This window comes from Phytophthora infestans, genomic scaffold, assembly GCF_000142945.1.
Source record: "Phytophthora infestans T30-4 supercont1.5 genomic scaffold, whole genome shotgun sequence".
NCBI lineage: Eukaryota > Oomycota > Peronosporomycetes > Peronosporales > Peronosporaceae > Phytophthora > Phytophthora infestans.
Window position 1 is genome coordinate 1,140,531 of NW_003303754.1, and position 6,000 is coordinate 1,146,530.

A 6,000-nucleotide genomic window follows, 5' to 3' on the forward strand; every position below is an offset into this window, starting at 1 on the left:
AGGCATGATCAGAGGCCTGGATGCCGAATCCGGTACGCATGCAGCTGATTCCCGTCCAGATATCGCTCCCTTTTCCTGGTACACGCTCGAAGTTAAGGAATTTGTTGGTGGGTTGCGCGCGGGTGCGTACGCGGAAATATATCGGGTTGAAATGCGTCGGACGCACAAGCTCGATGATGTTCCAACATTTGTCGCTCGCCTACTGCACGATTTCAAGGACGTAATGTCCGACGAGCTGCCTTCTTGGCTCCCTCCTGAACGACCAATCGAGCATGGCATGCAAATGAAGCCAGACGCCAAGACGCGCAAGTCCGTGATATGGGCCAGCTCGACCAGATCGATCACTTATGTGTGGGGTTGAAAGAAGAAACACGCCAGGAGGTGAGCTATCTTCGCTGCCAGACTCTCAGTGCTGCGGTCTCACACGCGCAGCCCTATGAAAGGGCCCACTTCACCGGAAACATTGTCTCACGTGATCAAGCTGGCCGGACGGCTGCCACGACTACCCCTGAACCGATGGACATTAGCGCTTTGGATTCTCGTCGTATCTTTAAAGAGGCTTGTCGTCAGCACCGATTGTGTTTCTACTGCAAGGCACGTTGACATCGCATCCGCGACTGTCCCAAGAAACCACAGCAGGGAAACGACTACGCTCAGCGAACGTAAATGGAGTGTTCGCTGAGCCTGAACCCATTTCTGAATCTCCTATGACGATATTTGTGGAAGCAGAGCATGCTGTGAGCGACGTTTCGGCTGCTAACCTCTGTGTCAGTACAAGCGAGGCGGCGCCAGGCTCGACACCCCTGCTATTTTGCGATGCTGTTGTTGAAGGACACAAGTTGCGCATGCTGGTGGACTTGGGCGTGTCGCATTGCATCGGCAAGCCCGGTAATGTCGTGCCGTTTCCCGTCGAACAGAAGGTGAATATTACAGCGCGAGGCTTTGACGGCAAGTCTGAGTCCCGCATGGTGTGTACGGGTAAGCTGGTCGTGTCGGTGGAACGCTGTCAATCCACCCAGGCTCCGTTTTTGAGTGGCCAAGTGATCAAGCGTAAGATGGCATCCTCGGCCAACCTTGGCTCCAGCAGGCTAACCCTTCCATCGACTGGCCCCGAGGCATGATCAGAGGCCTGGATGCCGAATCCGGTACGCATGCAGCTGATTCCCGTCCAGATATCGCTCCCTTTTCCTGGTACACGCTCGAAGTTAAGGAATTTGTTGGTGGGTTGCGCGCGGGTGCGTACGCGGAAATATATCGGGTTGAAATGCGTCGGACGCACAAGCTCGATGATGTTCCAACATTTGTCGCTCGCCTACTGCACGATTTCAAGGACGTAATGTCCGACGAGCTGCCTTCTTGGCTCCCTCCTGAACGACCAATCGAGCATGGCATGCAAATGAAGCCAGACGCCAAGACGCGCAAGTCCGTGATATGGGCCAGCTCGACCAGATCGATCACTTATGTGTGGGGTTGAAAGAAGAAACACGCCAGGAGGTGAGCTATCTTCGCTGCCAGACTCTATGAAAGGGCCCACTTCACCGGAAACATTGTATCACGTGATCAAGCTGGCCGGACGGCTGCCACGACTACCCCTGAACCGATGGACATTAGCGCTATGGATTCTCGTCGTATCTTTTAAGAGGCTTGTCATCAGCACCGATTGTGTTTCTACTGCAAGGCACCTTGACATCGCATCCGCGACTGCCCCAAGAAACCACAGCAGGGAAACGACTGCGCTCAGCGAACGTAAATGGAGTGTTCGCTGAGCCTGAACCAATTTCTGAGTCTCCTATGACGATATTTGTGGAAGCAGAGCATGCTGTGAGCGACGTTTCGGCTGCTAACCTCTGTGTCAGTACAAGCGAGGCGGCGCCAGGCTCGACACCCCTGCTATTTTGCGATGCTGTTGTTGAAGGACACAAGTTGCGCATGCTGGTGGACTTGGGCGTGTCGCATTGCATCGGCAAGCCCGGTAATGTCGTGCCGTTTCCCGTCGAACAGAAGGTGAATATTACAGCGCGAGGCTTTGACGGCAAGTCTGAGTCCCGCATGGTGTGTACGGGTAAGCTGGTCGTGTCGGTGGAACGCTGTCAATCCACCCAGGCTCCGTTTTTGAGGGGACAAGTGATCAGGCGTAAGATGGCATCCTCGGCCAGCCTTGGCTCCAGCAGGCTAACCCTTCCATCGACTGGCCCCGAGGCATGATCAGAGGCCTGGATGCCGAATCCGGTACGCATGCAGCTGATTCCCGTCCAGATATCGCTCCCTTTTCCTGGTACACGCTCGAAGTTAAGGAATTTGTTGGTGGGTTGCGCGCGGGTGCGTACGCGGAAATATATCGGGTTGAAATGCGTCGGACGCACAAGCTCGATGATGTTCCAACATTTGTCGCTCGCCCTCTGCACGATTTCAAGGACGTAATGTCCGACGAGCTGCCTTCTGGGTTCCTTCCAGAACGCTCAATCGAGCATGGCATGCAAATGAAGCCAGACGCCAAGACGCGCAAGTCCGTGATATGGGCCAGCTCGACCAGATCGATCACTTATGTGTGGGGTTGAAAGAAGAAACACGCCAGGAGGTGAGCTATCTTCGCTGCCAGACTCTCAGTGCTGCGATCTCACACGCACAGCCCTATGAAAGGGCCCACTTCACCGGGAACATTGTCTCACGTGATCAAGCTGGCCGGACGGCTGCCACGACTACCCCTGAGGCGATGGACATTAGCGCTTTGGATTCTCGTCGTATCTGTTAAGAGGCTTGTCGTCAGCACCGATTGTGTTTCTACTGCAAGGCACGTTGACATCGCATCCGCGACTGTCCCAAGAAACCGCAGCAGGGAAACGACTACGCTCAGCGAACGTAAATGGAGTGTTCGCTGAGCCTGAACCCATTTCTGAATCTCCTATGACGATATTTGTGGAAGCAGAGCATGCTGTGAGCGACGTTTCGGCTGCTAACCTCTGTGTCAGTACAAGCGAGGCGGCGCCAGGCTCGACACCCCTGCTATTTTGCGATGCTGTTGTTGAAGGACACAAGTTGCGCATGCTGGTGGACTTGGGCGTGTCGCATTGCATCGGCAAGCCCGGTAATGTCGTGCCGTTTCCCGTCGAACAGAAGGTGAATATTACAGCGCGAGGCTTTGACGGCAAGTCTGAGTCCCGCATGGTGTGTACGGGTAAGCTGGTCGTGTCGGTGGAACGCTGTCAATCCACCCAGGCTCCGTTTTTGAGTGGCCAAGTGATCAAGCGTAAGATGGCATCCTCGGCCAACCTTGGCTCCAGCAGGCTAACCCTTCCATCGACTGGCCCCGAGGCATGATCAGAGGCCTGGATGCCGAATCCGGTACGCATGCAGCTGATTCCCGTCCAGATATCGCTCCCTTTTCCTGGTACACGCTCGAAGTTAAGGAATTTGTTGGTGGGTTGCGCGCGGGTGCGTACGCGGAAATATATCGGGTTGAAATGCGTCGGACGCACAAGCTCGATGATGTTCCAACATTTGTCGCTCGCCCTCTGCACGATTTCAAGGACGTAATGTCCGACGAGCTGCCTTCTGAGCTCCCTCCTGAACGACCAATCGAGCATGGCATGCAAATGAAGCCAGACGCCAAGACGCGCAAGTCCGTGATATGGGCCAGATCGACCAGATCGATCACTTATGTGTGGGGTTGAAAGAAGAAACACGCCAGGAGGTGAGCTATCTTCGCTGCCAGACTCTCAGTGCTGCGGTCTCACACGCGCAGCCCTATGAAAGAGCTCACTTCACCGGGAACATTGTCTCACGTGATCAAGCTGGCCGGACGGCTGCCACGACTACCCCTGAACCGATGGACATTAGCGCTTTGGATTCTCGTCGTATCTTTAAAGAGGCTTGTCGTCAGCACCGATTGTGTTTCTACTGCAAGGCACCCTGACATCGCATCCGCGACTGCCCCAAGAAACCACAGCAGGGAAACGACTACGCTCAGCGAACGTAAATGGAGTGTTCGCTGAGCCTGAACCCATTTCTGAATCTCCTATGACGATATTTGTGGAAGCAGAGCATGCTGTGAGCGACGTTTCGGCTGCTAACCTCTGTGTTAGTACAAGCGAGGCGGCGCCAGGCTCGACACCCCTGCTATTTTGCGATGCTGTTGTTGAAGGACACAAGTTGCGCATGCTGGTGGACTTGGGCGTGTCGCATTGCATCGGCAAGCCCGGTAATGTCGTGCCGTTTCCCGTCGAACAGAAGGTGAATATTACAGCGCGAGGCTTTGACGGCAAGTCTGAGTCCCGCGTGGTGTGTACGGGTAAGCTGGTCGTGTCGGTGGAACGCTGTCAATCCACCCAGGCTCCGTTTTTGAGTGGCCAAGTGATCAGGCGTAAGATGGCATCCTCGGCCAGCCTTGGCTCCAGCAGGCTAACCCTTCCATCGACTGGCCCCGAGGCATGATCAGAGGCCTGGATGCCGAATCCGGTACGCATGCAGCTGATTCCCGTCCAGATATCGCTCCCTTTTCCTGGTACACGCTCGAAGTTAAGGAATTTGTTGGTGGGTTGCGCGCGGGTGCGTACGCGGAAATATATCGGGTTGAAATGCGTCGGACGCACAAGCTCGATGATGTTCCAACATTTGTCGCTCGCCTACGGTACGATTTCAAGGACGTAATGTCCGACGAGCTGCCTTCTTGGCTCCCTCCTGAACGACCAATCGAGCATGGCATGCAAATGAAGCCAGACGCCAAGACGCGCAAGTCCGTGATATGGGCCAGCTCGACCAGATCGATCACTTATGTGTGGGGTTGAAAGAAGAAACACGCCAGGAGGTGAGCTATCTTCGCTGCCAGACTCTCAGTGCTGCGGTCTCACACGCGCAGCCCTATGAAAGGGCCCACTTCACCGGAAACATTGTCTCACGTGATCAAGCTGGCCGGACGGCTGCCACGACTACCCCTGAACCGATGGACATTAGCGCTTTGGATTCTCGTCGTATCTTTAAAGAGGCTTGTCGTCAGCACCGATTGTGTTTCTACTGCAAGGCACCTTGACATCGCATCCGCGACTGCCCCAAGAAACCACAGCAGGGAAACGACTACGCTCAGCGAACGTAAATGGAGTGTTCGCTGAGCCTGAACCAATTTCTGAGTCTCCTATGACGATATTTGTGGAAGCAGAGCATGCTGTGAGCGACGTTTCGGCTGCTAACCTCTGTGTCAGTACAAGCGAGGCGGCGCCAGGCTCGACACCCCTGCTATTTTGCGATGCTGTTGTTGAAGGACACAAGTTGCGCATGCTGGTGGACTTGGGCGTGTCGCATTGCATCGGCAAGCCCGGTAATGTCGTGCCGTTTCCCGTCGAACAGAAGGTGAATATTACAGCGCGAGGCTTTGACGGCAAGTCTGAGTCCCGCGTGGTGTGTACGGGTAAGCTGGTCGTGTCGGTGGAACGCTGTCAATCCACCCAGGCTCCGTTTTTGAGTGGCCAAGTGATCAAGCGTAAGATGGCATCCTCGGCCAACCTTGGCTCCAGCAGGCTAACCATTCCATCGACTGGCCCCGAGGCATGATCAGAGGCCTGGATGCCGAATCCGGTACGCATGCAGCTGATTCCCGTCCAGATATCGCTCCCTTTTCCTGGTACACGCTCGAAGTTAAGGAATTTGTTGGTGGGTTGCGCGCGGGTGCGTACGCGGAAATATATCGGGTTGAAATGCGTCGGACGCACAAGCTCGATGATGTTCCAACATTTGTCGCTCGCCCTCTGCACGATTTCAAGGACGTAATGTCCGACGAGCTGCCTTCTGAGCTCCCTCCTGAACGACCAATCGAGCATGGCATGCAAATGAAGCCAGACGCCAAGACGCGCAAGTCCGTGATATGGGCCAGCTCGACCAGATCGATCACTTATGTGTGGGGTTGAAAGAAGAAACACGCCAGGAGGTGAGCTATCTTCGCTGCCAGACTCTATGAAAGGGCCCACTTCACCGGAAACATTGTATCGCGTGATCAAGCTGGCCGGACGG